General features: G+C 50.5%; 1 protein-coding gene across 2 annotated transcripts in view; it reads left to right on the top strand.

The window, feature by feature from the left end:
* LOC144756282 (uncharacterized) overlaps positions 1-15543 on the top strand; it is a 444819-nt gene that overhangs the window by 344390 nt on the left and 84886 nt on the right. The gene's annotated exons all lie outside the window — the stretch shown is intronic.

The following is a 15543-nucleotide window of genomic DNA, read 5'->3' as shown; positions in this document are numbered from 1 at the left end:
CTCTTGTTCTGCTAATTACAGCATTTTCTGATCATCTATGTACATCCACCTGAAAATGAGTGTGCTTTAGCGGCAGGGCTGATTGGCTATTCCTTAAGATTTTGATGTTCTCCTTTTGTAGTTCACTTTCATTTCTTTGCTTCTCTTTAAATTTCAATATTTCTTAAGATTAAACTTCAGCTGTCGGGGGCGTGGCCAAGGCGGCGATCATGGCGGACGCAGCTTGAGAGTGCTCCGTCCCGCCGAACAGGAATCCTGTAATTATCCTCGGCCTCCCTCATCCCGAAGAGCCCCAAACCGACGGTTTTGCCCACCGGACCTTGCAGCGGAGCGGTGGGGTTCGTTGTGGGGCCGAGGTGACTTGCTGTGCGGCGATTTGGCCCAGAAGTGGTGAGGCCTGCGGCCGCGAGTGGAGCCGGGGCTCTCGCCTTACGGAGGCGGACCGGAAGTGTGGCGCGGCCGGCGTGCCGCGGAGGAAGGAGCCGGTCCCTGCCATCGGGACCACGGAGGCGGCGGCGGAGAAGGTACCCGGGACGCATTTGGGGAGGAGGCCGCGGATAGACTGCTGGGAGCCCCCGCTCCACAACACCGGCTGGCTCGCGAGCAGAGTCGGCGGCGGGGCGGGCTGCAGCGAGGTCGCGGGGGCCGAGCGGTAGCGGCCGCTCTGTGAAGCAGTGAAGTGCCTCCCCCGGCGAAACAACTTGGTTCCCCCCTCCCCCCCCCTGTCTCCTCTCCTGCAACCGAGTAGCGATCCCAGGTGCTGCTCGAAAGGGGGGGGGGGGTGTGATATTTGGCCTGGGGGCACGAACTCTGGCGTCTCCCTCGCAGTGCACTTAACCTTCTCCACTCCTGGCACAGTACCACTACAGGCCCCGATACAGGCAGTGGTGACCGGCCATATTTTACCTTACAGTGAACTGGTCCCGGGGGGACTGTAGCCTGGCTCAGCGGAGACGGACTGCGGGTCAGGGCGGTGCCCCCCCCCCCCCCGGAGAGCGCCTGGCGAGGCAGCCTTGGTCCTGGCGTGGGCCCATCTGCGGGATATTGAAGGAGACAGCCCAGTGGCGACACGACCGGAGCGCAGGAGTGCAGCGCCCTTAACAGAGGCGTGTTTTGGCCGAGTGGGGGGCCTCCTGCACCTTGTTGGACATACAGGTAGCGCCTTGGCCCTCATCTCCACATACCTCCGCAGCTATGACGAGGGGCGGCAAAAGCGGACATACCTCCAAACAGAGCACCATAGACAAGTTCACGGGGCCACCGGGTGGAGCTGGCGCGGCTGGGGGACCCCCTGCGTCTGTCCCTGACAATGCTGCCCTCATGGCGGCGATAACACAATCCCGGGACATGTTGGATGCAAAAATCGGGGCGGTTGGAGCGGATGTGACATTACTACGTCAGGACCTGCGCAACGCAGTGGCCCGCATATCGGAAGCCGAAACTAGGATTACAGGAGTGGAGGAAGATGTCGCGACTCTTAAAAAGAAGGTGGCCAACATGGAGGGCATCCAAAGGGGCCTTGCCCTGAGGGCAGAAGATGCGGAAGGGCGCGCCCAACGGAACAACCTACGGTTTGTGGGATTTCCGGAGGATTGCGAGAAGGGCGGTATGGAGGCCTTCTTGACCAATTGGTTAGAGAGTTGGATGCCGCCGGAGTCCCTATCGCGATGCTTTATAGTCGAACAGGCACACAGGGCGCTGACCCAGAAGCCCCCGGTGGAAGAACGCCCTAGACCTGTGATAGCCAAGCTCCTTAACTATCACGACCGCGACACAATCCTGCGACAGGCCCGTCTGAAGGACCCTCTGCTGTACAACAATCATAGGATCTTAATCTTTCCGGACTACACTAAATTAGTGCAGAAGCAGCGCCAATCCGTCACGGAAGCCAAAGCGAAACTGCGGGGTCTGAAAATTCAATATGCCCTGCTCTACCCGGCCCGTCTGCGGGTGGTGTTTCAATCCAGGACCTTGTTCTTTAACACACCAGAGGAAGTCTTCGCCTGGACAGATGAGACAGTCCGCATTAGAGTGCACACCCCCCCGGGTCGGGATTCAGACTCCTCCACGACTGGGCCCCCTCGGACTCCACGGCGGTCGCGCAGCAGAAGCAATTGGAGGTCCCGCTCTAAGAAAACCTCCTCCACGGAAGATGGGGCGGCGGGAACTACTGGGGCTCCAGACTTTCAGGATCCGGCGTCCTGACTGCCGCAACGACAAATGATTGCTCCATTGAGAATTGAGGGGAGTTGGTTCGCTCCCCCCTTATGTGGACAGCAGTGGCGGACCAAAGCAAGGAACTTCATTTGTACAAGTAACTTTGTGGTTTTGGGACTCGGGTGGGGGGACGGCTTGAAGAGGGCGGACTCGACCCCTCTGTTAGGTCTAGTTTGTTAGTGGGTTTTGGGTAGCGATGGGGGTCCATTGGTGGGGTGGGCGGTCTGTCTCATGTTGGGGGCAGGAGCCACACTACACCGCGACAGGTACTTCATGGTTCTTTGAGGTATGGGGTGGGGGCGGGGGGGGGAGTTGTGGGGAGTTGATTGCAGTTGGTGTGGGGGGGTTGGGGTTTGAGGGAAGTGGGGGGGGAGGGCTGTCCTGCTCACGATTGTCTCGAAGATTGCTGTTGTGGTGTCCACGCTTGTTGAGCCTACTACCTGTTGTACGAATACATCTGCGTCTAGATGGGGGCTGAAAACCCTAGGCGGGCGCAACTTGGTGCCCTTATGAGAGTGATGAGCTGGAATGTGAGGGGTATGCTGGATAAGATCAAACGGGGGGCGGTATTGCGACAGGGAAAGAAGGAGAATGTAGATGTCCTGATGCTACAAGAAACACACCTCATAGGTAACAGAGCACTGAGCCTACAGAGATATGTTTATGATCAGGTCTACCATGCGGGCTTTGGGAGAGGTTCCAGAGGGGTGGCCCTGCTGATACATCGTAGACTGGCCTACACACACGCCAAACACTGGATAGATCCCCAGGGCCGATATGTCTTTGTGCAGGGGACGGTGGGCTCAGAATCAGTGGTTTTTGGGAGTGTATATGCTCCGCCCCCGCTGCAGTGGGCCCTGATCGAAAAACTCTTCACGGTGTGGGCCGAGATCCCAGAGAGCCTTGCGGTGATAGGGGGGGATTGGAATGATGTCATGCAGTGTCGACTGGATCGCCTCAGACTCAGGGGGGACCCCGCTGTAGAGACCCCCACTAGATTACATGGCATGGTGAGTGGCCTGAACTAGGTGGACACGTGGCGATATTTGCATACACATGAGAGGGAATACACGTACGTCTCGGCGGTCCACTGCTCGTTTTCGAGAATGGACTACGTTTTTGTTCCTGCCGCGGTCATTACCAGAGTGGTCTCGGCGGCTATTCAGCCGCGGGGACTTTCGGATCACTCCCCCATAGTTGTGGAGGTTGCCCTCGACAGGGAGAGGCGCCCATTTAGGTGGCGACTCTCCACCTGGCATTTGCAGCAAGAGGCGTATCAGCAACACCTAGAGGTGGCTATCGCCCAGTACTGGGAAGACAACTTGGGTACGGTCTCGGACAAGCGGACAGTTTGGGAGGCTATGAAACCTACGCTGCGCGGGGTAGATATAGCATGGTGTGCGGTGGCGCGTCGCAGAAGACGGGAGGAACTGGTGCGGGCCGCGGCGAAGGTGGAGCGGCTGGAAACTCGATGTGGGGTGGCGGGTCGCCTAGAAGACGTAGGACAACTTTTGCTGGCGCAACAGACGTGCGCCTCTCTCCAGCTAGACGAGGCCCGCCAGATCTGGTTGGCGACCAGAAGTAGAATTTATCAGTGGGGCGACAAGTCCAGCACCATGCTTCATAGGCTCTGCCAAAAGGTGTTGCAGGCACAGGACCTGCCGGGCCTTAGAGACGATACCGGAGCCTCCATTTCCGCTCCAAGGGAACTCGCGAACAGCTTCGCTGGCTACTTTGCGACGCAGTGCGCCCCGCGGGACCTTCTCTCGGCACTGGATATCGATAAATTTATAGCTGATCTCCCGCCCCGTCCGCTCCCTGATGATGTGCATGAGCTCCTTGAGACCCCACTTTCGGCTGATGAATTGGGCACGGCACTGGGGGAACTCAATACTAGTAAGGCCCCCGGGCCCAACGGTTTCCCGAGTGAATTTTTTAAGCGCTACCACCTACAACTGGGGCCGCACTACAAAGCCGCCCTGGAGACAGCACGAGAGGAGGGCCTACTGCCGGCAGACTGGAGGCATGCGGAACTTGTTGTCTTTTGCAAACCCGGTCGACCTCCGGACCGCCACGAGTCCTATCGGCCAATTTCTCTTCTTAATATTGAGGCCAAAATACTTGCTAAAGCGCTCGCGAATCGCCTTCTCCCCTACATATCGGATTTGGTCCACCCGGATCAAGCCGGATTTATGCCCCGCAGGGCGACGCGGCACAATATTAGACGAGCCCACGTTGCCGTGGAGGCGATGAGTAAAACCGGGGATCAGGGGGCACTGCTCCTAGCAGATATTGACAGGGCCTTTGACTCCCTGAGTTGGACCTACTTATTTGCCCTCCTTCCGCGCCTTAACCTAGGGCCCCACTTTATGTCATATATCCGGCTTCTTTATACCGGTCTGACGGCCTCGGTGAGGGTGGCGGGGGAGGTGTCGGCAGCCTTCCCGATAGGACGCGGCACTAGGCAGGGATGCCCCCTCTCTCCTTACTTGTTCGCTTTAGCTATGGAGCCGTTGGCGGCGTGGGTCCGGATGGATGCACAGCTGCAGGGATTTGAATGGCAGGCGGGACCGTCGGACAGAATCGCACTGTATGCGGATGATGTCCTGTTCTTTCTTACGAACGTGAATCGCTCCGGGCCACGGGTCCTAGACATCATGAGAATCTTCGGCGAAGTCTCCGGACTCTGCTTGAAACCGCAGAAGTCCACCTTATGGACTTTGGGAGACCACTTTGAAGTCGGGCCGTGGGCCTCGACATTGCAAAGAGCGGTCGGGGGCCTTAAGTATTTGGGAGTGTTCCTGACAACCATGTCGACGATAGCCTGGGAGCGCAACGTGGTTCCTGTATGGGACAAAGTACAACAAGAAATGAAATGCTGGTCCCTCATGCCTCTTAATATCTATGGTAGATCAGCCATTTTTAAGATGGTGGCCCTTCCCAGATTACTGTATCAATTACAAAACCACCCGTTCCCAATCCCGCCGCATTGGTTCCGACTGGTCAACTCGGCTCTTGGATGCTTCTTGTGGGCTGGTGGCGCGGCGAGAGTAGCGCTGCGAACCTGCTTTCTATCCACATACTGTGGGGGCCTGGCGACCTCGGATATTCTGTTGTATTACCACGCCTCGCATCTGGTGGTCCTGAATGACTGGTGGTACTGTGATGGGGGGGACCCGGCATATGCCCTTGAACGATACCTGATGGAACCTGACTCCCTACATACGATCCTATACTCACCACAGCGGCGAAAGAGACTGCCTAGAGCAACGCAGGTGGTGTTCCAGGTATGGCGGCAAGCACTGCGCCGCATGGGATGGTGGGGAAAGCTGACTGGGGAGACCCCGCTCTGGTATAACGGGCAGCTTCCGGCCCTGATGTCCCTTCCAGGGTTTAGGAGCTGGGACTTGATAGGTATCTCCACTCTGGGCCAGGTCCTCAGGGGCACCACGCTCAAAACCTTTCAAGACCTCAGTGCAGAGTTTAATATGCCTCGCACCCAGTTCTTTCGCTATCTGCAGCTTAGGCACGCTTTGGCACCCACGTTAGTGGGCTTGACTACCCTACCCGAATTCAGCCCAATAGAGGCAAAAGTCTTTATGGGGGACTTGGAGGACCGTAAAATATCCAAAATATACCAAACATTAGTGACACACTGCTCCTCAGACCTACAGCCCTTAAGAGATCGCTGGGAGCGGGATGTAGGAGAACTGGAGGAGGAGGATTGGCGGGAGGCTCTTGAGTCCCCCAGGGGTCCGTCTACGTCTAATACAATTCAAATACTTGCACCGCGGGGGAGGAGCCTAGCTCGCGACCGAGATGGCCGCGTTTTAGCTCGGCTCCGTCCAGCCGCCTGTTTATCTTCATTTATCCTGTACTGCTCCTGCCCCGGGAAGCCCTCCTTGCTGTGTTTCGGTACTCCGATCACTTAGCGGACACTTACCCGTTGCTCCGGTGATCCTGAGTGCTGCCGATCCTGTGCAGTGATCCTGCTCGGAGCCTCCGGGGCGGTCTGGCCGGGCCTCCTTGCTGCGCTGGGCCGTGACGGAACATGTTGGTCGGCCCTTGCTGGCGCTGTGGAGCTGGACGCGGAGGCTGATGTGCGAGTTGGCCGGCTGTGCCCCTTGACGGCCCGACTGGCCTGGGCCCAGAGGTACGAACGCTGCTCCCCGCGGGAGAGCCTACTCGATTGTCTGGTCGGGTCCCCCTTCTGTTCCCCGGCCCGGCCATTTTGAATTTTTCCGCCCGGGCTCGAGAACGGGGCCGGCGGTACGGGGGGACCGACGGACATCCTTCTTCTGGTGGCTCTCCTTCCTGCCTTGGGGCGCCCTGCCGCAGTCCAGCTGACCTCCTTTTGCTCTGGTGTTGCCCCGGTCGGGGTTCCCGACGGACGGGGACTTGCTGGGCTCTTAAGATGGCGGCCGGCCCTGGGAGTCATTGCCGGGCCCGGGCGAGCACTGGGGGCCCGCCGCATGGCCCGGATGTCGGATCTAGTAAAGAGTTTCCTGCGATTCGAGCTGTCCTGGATGCACTGAACTCCTGGCGGACTACCGTGGCTGCGTCTGTCTCCACTGTGGGGGCGGACCCTCATTTTGAACAACGCGGGCCCCCGCCATCGGATTTGGCCTCCTCGTTGATGTGCGCGACTGATGTGCTCCTGGACTCTGTGCCCCCGGCGGGGACCGCATTCTTGGCTCGGAGAGTCTCCGGCGCCCCTCGTTGTCCTGTCTGGTTGCCTCGGCCACTGGGCTGCGGTCCGCTTGTATCCTGGCCTGGCCTCGACGATCCTTCCAGTCTCTCTTCGCGTCGACTCCCCGACCGAGTAGTATGTTCCGGCCCGGCTGGGCCTGCCTCGTTCGAACTATCCTTGGAACTCTGTCTGCGATACGATTGTTGTACTGTGTCTTTCCTGGATCTTCACTATCTTCTTTCACGTTTCTTCTTTGGACTGCCGCGAACTTTTCTCCTGAGCCCTGTGTCCCTCATCGTTTGCTCTTTGTTTGTTCGGATGGTTACAACCTTGGACAAAAGCGGACAGGGCTGAATCGACTTTTATATGCGGTAGTCTGGTTTCTTTGTTACGTGATTGACAAGTGCTGTTGTGATGTTCGTGTAATTTTATGGGACTCCTGAAACTTTTCCTAATATCGTTAACTTCCCATGGGCTATACCCTTCCCTTGTAGCAGGTGGCGGGATGGAAGCAGATGATACTGATTTTTCGCCCTCCCCCGTGTGCGTTGTTCCTTCCCCTCCCCTGCCCCTTCCCTTTTGTCTTTGTTTCTACCCTGTTCCTTTTCTTCTATATTTTGGGTTCTATTTAGGGCGACAGGCACGCTGCCGGGGGGTAGGCCATAGCCCTCTGCAGGGGTGTAGGGAGGGCTTGTGGGGTGGGTGGGAGGGTCTGTTGTTGTTTTTGGAGGGGTCTTTTCTCTCCTCCTTTTTTCTCCCTACTTGGTTCTATGGCCCTTGTGTATCCCCTTTTTCGGGGCTCTGTATCGCCGTCTGTCCCCCCGGGTGTCTTTCTGGTGTATTTTTCCGGTATTACAAAGATGGTGATTTGTTATGTTTGTCTTCCTATTTTGTTGTCGATTTTGTACCGGAATTTTGCTTTTCCTGCTTTGTCACCTGGGGGCGGGTGGATGGGTTGGGGTCCCTTCCTTTTCCTTTTTCCCCCTTTCCCTTCCCCCTCCCCCCCCTTTTGTGGGGTTTTCTTCTACTTGGGGGTGCATTTCGTATTGTTTTGGTATTTGGGTCCTTTATTGTGCTGCTCGGTGGGACGGGTGGTGGCCGCGGTGGGCGGGCAGTGGATTGTGTGCACAATTGCTTTTCCTTCTACCCGTTGTTTTGCCCGGTACTTATTGGTATATCTCTGTCGTATTTATTTCTCCTGTGTTTTAAGATCGCTGCGTTGCTGCCCGCCGCGACCCCGCCCCTCTGGCTTGTGTTATGGCCCGCCAGGCTCCTGACCTCCCACACCCGTTCTTTAAAAAAGAAAACTACCTTTCTAGTTGTTTGCTCCTGAGATTGCTCTAAGATGCTTGTTCTTTCCCCTGATTTGTTGCCTTTGTATATTGTGACATCTGATATATGTCTCCTGCTGTTTTTGCTATGTGGTGGCCAGCCCTGGTGGGTTGTAGGCCCGTACTTGTGAGCTTTCTCTGTTTTAATAAAGGTTTTCAAAAAAAAAAAAAAAAAAAAAAAAAAAAAAAAAAATACTTGCACCGCACATATTATACCAGAGAGAGATTGTGGAAGGCAGGGCTGATTGAGTCCCCGGCGTGCTTGCGATGTGGTTACGAGATGGGCACCCTTTTGCATACAGTGTGGGAATGTAGTGGCCTGGCGAGATACTGGAAAGGTGTGTGGGACTGCTTGTCGGAGGTGCTGGGGTGGGAGCTCCCTCGCACGGCGAAACTGGGCCTGCTTCATGTGCTTGAAGGAGTGGGCGGAAATGTCTACAAGCGGCACTTGCTACTGCTGGGACTAACAATTGCCAAACGTGATGTGGCTCAGGCCTGCAAGGACCCTGGGGCTCCCAAGGTGGCCGGGTGGAAGAAAGGCCTGGACTTTTGCATGGGACTGGAACGGCCGGTGTTCGAAGCCAGAGGCTGCCCTACAAAACATTATAAAATATGGAAGAGATGGGCGGACTACAGGGGATTGTGGTTGGAGCCCCCACCGCCGCCAAGGGGCAGATGTAGAAGGCATATTGAGGCTCGGTTATATCCATGTATGACTGTACATTTACCTATAACAGAGGTGGGGAGACGGAGTGTTGCAGGACGGGGGGGTTGGATAGTTGGGGGGGGGGGTGGAGTGTAGAGGGCATTTTCCATTAAATGTATCGCACAACATGAATCGTGATTGTAGTCACAGCCCCTCTGGGGTTCGGAGCACTGTGGATGTTTATTTCTGCGATTCAATAAAACCAGTTTTAAAAAAAAAAAAAAACCTTCAGCTGTCGAAGCAATGCTAAAGGGTCAATTGATTGCTGCTCATTTTATCTGCAGCGTACAGCATTGCAGATGGTCACTTCCTCTAACCAGGAGACTATTATGGAATGCTGATGTCCACAGTGAATCATTGTTTTACCTAAACAAGATGGCCAACACGTTGGTTCTAAATGGGGTGCTATAAATCAATGCTATGCTAATCATAATACCTCTGCAAGACACTCCCTGCTATGATTAATTGTGTTATGGCAAACCTTTATCTGCCAGGTTTAGAAAACAATTTTTTTTTAACTTCTATTCTTTTAATTTATTGTGCTATTTTGTTGAGCTTGTGTGTGTTTTATTGTGGTTGTGTCAGAGGGAGAATTCAAGAATGAGTCAGTGGAAGAATGAATGGATACAAGAGTGCAAGGAGGAGAGACAGAGTATATGCATGATGACTTACTGAGTGCCTAAACCCATCAGTGACGAAAAGGCACTTTAATTCATAAGCCATATCTATTGGCATTGCCAGTGCTTGTTGGTGGTAAGAAGTCTACTCTGACCTTCTGGAAGTGTTCGTGAGTTACACAATGTTACAAAGATGCCTGGAACAGGAAGGTGAAGTTTAAGTGACTCTTTATTACGGCCTCCACTCTGGAACCTCAAACACGTCGCACTGCAAGCTCAGTAACTACCAACTCTGCCAGTCAGGCTGCCTTGTCAACATTCTAAGATTTGCAAATAAAAGGAGTTAGGTCCTGGGACGTGCAGTTGGTTGGACCATATATACTAGGAAAAAAAATAGATACCAACCACACACTTTTTTTCAGTCCTTATACTTAAGGAAGAAAACAAACCAATATTACTCTTGGGTTTGTTGGGTATATCTTGTTCGTACCCTTTTAATTTCTATTTTTCATTTTTCAAAAAGATTTTTATGTATGAAAAGGAACACAACACATTTTTACCATTTACACATATATACAAAACATTATTCACATATATATACACAATATACAGTTTTCACTACGTAAACACAGATCCTTATCTATACTTGACAAAGTAATGCTCAATGTCAAGTTCAATAAACCACATATAAATGCAGACAATCAAAAATTATTTTTGAAAATAAACCACACATAAATTCATTGGTCTATAAATCATTTGATGTCTATTTTATATGCCGACGCGTTTCGAACCAGGTGACATCAGTTCATAGGTTCTCTTCAGGGCTCTGTCTTTGGTAATTATCTTATTGTCCAGCAGCCGCCGGTCTACAGGTTTAACTTCAATCCACCCAATCCTTGTTGTTTTGATCCTGCACTTTCTGTATCTTTCTGAATTTCTTTATGAAGAGGCGCTCATTCTGTGTTTTGTAGGCCAGTCTCGACCTGCTACACTTGTACTGCGCGATCAGCGCTCTCCGTTTATTCTTAGTACATGTGCGTGGGGACGTTCATCTAGTATCCTTTTGGTCCATTCTCGACCTGATGTATTTTGGCGACTCTCCGCTTGTTAGTCCCCTTCGAGCCGAAATGGATTTTTTCGCGCACTCGTGGTGTCTTTACCCTGTACTCCTGGCGATCCGGTGACTCCAGATTCAATCAGTGGACACCGCCGCCATCTTGGAACGGATTTATGTGGGTTACCCACATGGTATGTGTCAACATTCTAAGGCAGCCTCTGGCTCAACTGTAGGAACATTGCAAGAGGTGGAAAAGGGAGGGGGTAAGAGAGAAGGCGGGAGAGACCACAGGAATGTGGTGGCATGTTATAAGGGAGATAAAGTAATTTAAGGGAATTATAACACACACCATACATGCATTTACAAGGGGAATGTGCTGCTAACCTAGAACACTGTGGCCTCCTCATATATGTGTGTATAAGTACAGTGATTCACGGTACATCTCCTTAAAGCTCATTCGTCTTATTGAGTTTGTCAGGCGGGCTACACCTATTACCTGCAGCTTCCCAATCAGGTTACCCAAGTCACAAGGGGCAGAGAGAATATTATCACAGACTGGTCAGCGTACAGCCCATGAGTCCCTTATTGGCTATTCACTCCCTCACCTCATTTATCCAAGCCCAAAAGAGTTTGCATTACATAGACATTTTTTACATGGCTTAAAATGTCACTCAAAGGATAGAGGAATAATGCTTTTAGCTATGACCAACTGTCAGAATCTCGGCAATCAGCTTTCATATTGGATACAGGGGCACCTCAGATAGCCACAGGGAATATTCTCAGGGACCAGCCTTCTAAGCACAGAGACAGAAGTAAAGTACGGTGATTAGGTCCCCTTGATGTATCATGGATGGGCACAAGCAACACCTCTGATATCAGAAGCATCTTGCAGGAAATAATCAGAGTAGAAGACTATGTTCTGCCAACAGGTGTAGTGGGTGCAGAATATCATGCTCCTGCAATCCACTTCCATTGTAATGCAAGCACCTTTGTGACTAATCATGGTGTACGAGCAGGAGAAGCCTGTTGTGTGCTTCCACCTGGGGAAACATCCTTTCAACGCAACTTTTACAACGCACTACCATTACGACGCAACTTTTACAACGCAAGTTATTACAACGAATTGCGCTGCGGCCGCTCTAGGATAGGGAATAGTTTAATTACTATCCAACACCTTCCCTACTATCCACGGGGACTGGAGTTGGAATAGTAAATTAAACTATTCACTATCCAGCTCCCCCCAATGCAAGTCGTTGTAACGACTTGCGCTGTAAAACCTGTGTCGTAATGGCATGCGTTGTAAAAGCATGCGTTGTAGTGTCATACATCCCTTCCACCGTCTTGAGAGGAGGGAAGGCCATACCAAGCTGTTTGCACAAGATAGTTACTGTAAAGAACTTGAGCTCAAACCAAAGAGGGCTTGTTCATGTTGGTCAAGTGGTCCAATTCACTGCAACCTTGACCAGTCAGTCATCAACAGGTTGAAGTGGACATCTTTGGTGGTACACAGACTCTGCAATTCTGGTTGGCAACAATCTATCTAGAATAAAAGCACAAATGTTCACTCTTCAAGAGAAACTTGTTCCATAACACTACCTTGAAAGAGGATGTGAGAAGGAGAGGGAATGATAATAAAGAAGGCGAGAATTGCAGTCCCTCTGGATGCTGTTTGCGTTAGCCTGGTTGCTACGAAGGGAAATACCAAGATGCAGAAGCAAAGGGTGCAGGTTTTAGCAACTACTCACTATAGCAGCCACTACAAAGGATATAGCGAGAGAAAACCTTTGTTTAATGTCAATTGTTGTATGGATTAATAATGCAAAATATGAGATTGTTCCCAATCTCATCAGGAGCTGTTTCTAGAGACACGCCTGACCTCAGATGCATCCTCAGGACATGAAAGAAATCAACCTCCTGGTTTTATTGCTGAAGGGGATGTCCCTCTTTATCTCTAAACGTACAATCACCTGATTAAGAATTTAATTAAATGTTTTCCCTTGGACCTGGGCTCTCATCTTGATAATCGCTGTCCACATCCAAGTATTATTAGGAGACCCCCAGAGGCTGGGACAGGGACACATTAATGCTGTGCATGGGGCATCAGGTATCACCTTTGATGGATTTATGGACACAGTGAGAATACTCCCACTGTCAGACCCTGAGCTTCATTGTAGGCGGGAGTTACAGTCAAATTGTATAATCTTCATAAAAAGCTCTGGAAAAAGTCTCTCAGAGAACGAGAGTTCATGGTTGAGGAGACTAATGGAGGCCCAGATCTGGTGGCTGGACAGTACTTGATAACCAGACAAGAGCAGGTTACCCTAGCCCTAATGAGCCAAAACATTACCACAGTACCAGAGCTGAAGAGACTAGAACATGGTGTACCAAGGAGAAACCAGAACCCTTTATGGAGGAAAGTCAAAAAAGTTATGAGAAAAACCCTTTGATTTTCTTTGGTTCTTTGAGCAAAATATTTTCCTTGACATATTGCTGTGCACAAGTAGCACACTTCATTTAGTGTACAGGAGTGTTCAAGAACCAAAACAAATAACCAGACCCAAATTAGAAGAGTTGATACTTATGTTTTTATCTCCCCAATTTCTGGTGCAAATTGGACTCTGACTTTGAAATCTTGCTTTAGTTTCTGGGCTTAGAGGAAGTTCAAGAGGAAGATAGAAACTTGGCCCTTCAGACAAGGATGGTCAGTTGTTAATGCCCTAAATGTTTCAAGGTGCGGCTCTAGGAGCCCTAAACAGAACTGCTGAGGAAAATCAGATATATTAGGCAAATAGATCACGTCATAGAGTGAAGCATCTACATTTTGTTGTATGAAGAGTGCAGATTTCAGGACTCTTACAGCTAAAGTCTGCCACAAGATACCTTTTTAGTCTAAGCGGTTATTGTCCTTCAGAGTTGATACTCATAAAAGTACAGCTGCTCCAGACAAGGTTTTTGCTCACAATGAAGAGTCTTCAGAAAAAGTGATCACAAAATCAGGAGTTCTGGACAGCAAAGGCTCAATCACCTAAAGCAGCTTAAAGAGCTCTCCTGAATGACAATAGCTGAGGCTGCCACCATGCAGCACATCTAAAAAATAAGAGAATCATTTGAAGAGGTGGTTAGACATTGAAAGAATACAGAGTAGCAAATGGAAGATGCTCCCCAAGGAAAGAGGAAACCTGTAAAGAAGCCTTGTCTTCCTTCCCTTGCACCATCTGCAAGACTGTCTCCGCGCTATGAGCTTCCCACCTCACTCCTGAAATTCCAGATCTACTGACACAGGCAAATCGGTAATCAACAAAGATTGGTTGTAGAATCTCCACCCACTATTCCGCCTCTAGAATCTAATACTTCACTGTTCCTAGGAAAGTTTAATGACTCTGCTATTCATAAACTATGTAAAAGCTTACAATGCTTTGCTGATGGAAGACTTTCTAGCCCAGGCAACTTGAGCAGTTGCTCACTCACTATGTATGTTCCAAGGGCCCAAGGAAGAGATTAGTAGAAGATGCTTCACCTCTTTACTCTTTTTGCCTGAATCTCACTTTATTGCTCTGTAGGAGCAGAGTCCAGGAACGATATGAATGTGGTGAAGAGCAGCATTCCCATTAATGCTGACAAACATAGCCTCATTGGCCAGAGAAGAAGCAACTAATTAGCATACTCCTTTATATCTGGTCACAGCAGCATCAGTTACTATAAAGCACAGAGATGGACACCTTTGACAGGATTATATGGACTCATCAGTGTCAGCAATTTCAAACTGGCATTATTTTGCAAGCTCTTTTTTCCAACAAAATATTGGTTTTGCTTTGTCAATAAGCATGACAAATCGTGCCAGTTTCAAATTTTTTAATAGGGGTGCAATGCTTGTAAGCAGGCTTTCATGTTTAATGTCTATTCTGTGGATGTATGACGGTACAACGCGTGCTTTTACAACGCGTACAGTTACCACGCAGGTTTTACAACGCAAGTCGTTACAACGACTTCCGTTGGGGGGCGCTGGATAGTGAATAGTTTAATTTACTATTCCAACTCCAGTCCCCGTGGATAGTAGGGAAGGAGTTGGATAGTAAATTAAACTATTCCCTATCCTACAGCGCCCTCCAGCGCAAGTCGTTGTAACGGCTTGTGTTGTAAAACCTGCGTGGTAATGGTACCGCGTTGTAAATGTTTCGTGGTAAAGGATGTTTCCCCTATTCGGTTATCAACCACCCTTTAGAAATGAGTTATTTTACATTTCTTCAGCTACCCTCAACACATCGGACGACAGCTCACAGAGTCTTTCTGATTGCTTGGAAGAGAAGAGAAGAACCAGTGCCCCTCTCTCAGATGGGAATGTTAGTCTCTTTTTATCAATACCCGACCAGCCTTAACATCTAGAATGACTTAGAAAGGTTCTGCCATGAAACTCCCATGCACATCTAGAGCAACATCTGCCTTCCACCTGACTCCTTATGGTCACTCAAATTCACAATAGGGGAGAAGGGGGAAGAGATGATGGATTAGGCCTCAATAGCTGTAAAACTGCAGGGACTGGTGTCGGATTTGGAATTGGGCAGAGGCTGGAGGTACGGTTCATAGTATATGCATAGTGCTGTGGTATATATAACAGGGCAAGCACAACCCTTTAATTATTCATTCAAGTATCAAAGATTCACATAATTTATAACTTAAATTTTAGGCAATGGTCATTTAACCAAAGTCCATAATCCAAATGTTCAACAAAGATGTCAGCCCAGCCAGCGCCTTCCGTCCCCAACATAGGATTTCATTGGGGAGCAAATATATTATTTTTCTTTTGTAGCACTGATTTCAAGGTAGGATCCAAGGAAGAAAAACAAAAGAAAACAAAAACTAGACTAAATTTGGGGCTGCTTTAAAAGGCATGTACAAATTCTCAGGCAGGTAGGAGCAGGGAGCAG

The sequence above is a fragment of the Lissotriton helveticus genome, chromosome 5_1, assembly GCF_964261635.1.
Source record: "Lissotriton helveticus chromosome 5_1, aLisHel1.1, whole genome shotgun sequence".
Classification (NCBI taxonomy): Eukaryota; Metazoa; Chordata; class Amphibia; order Caudata; family Salamandridae; genus Lissotriton; species Lissotriton helveticus.
This window is presented reverse-complemented; position numbering and strand designations above follow the sequence as displayed.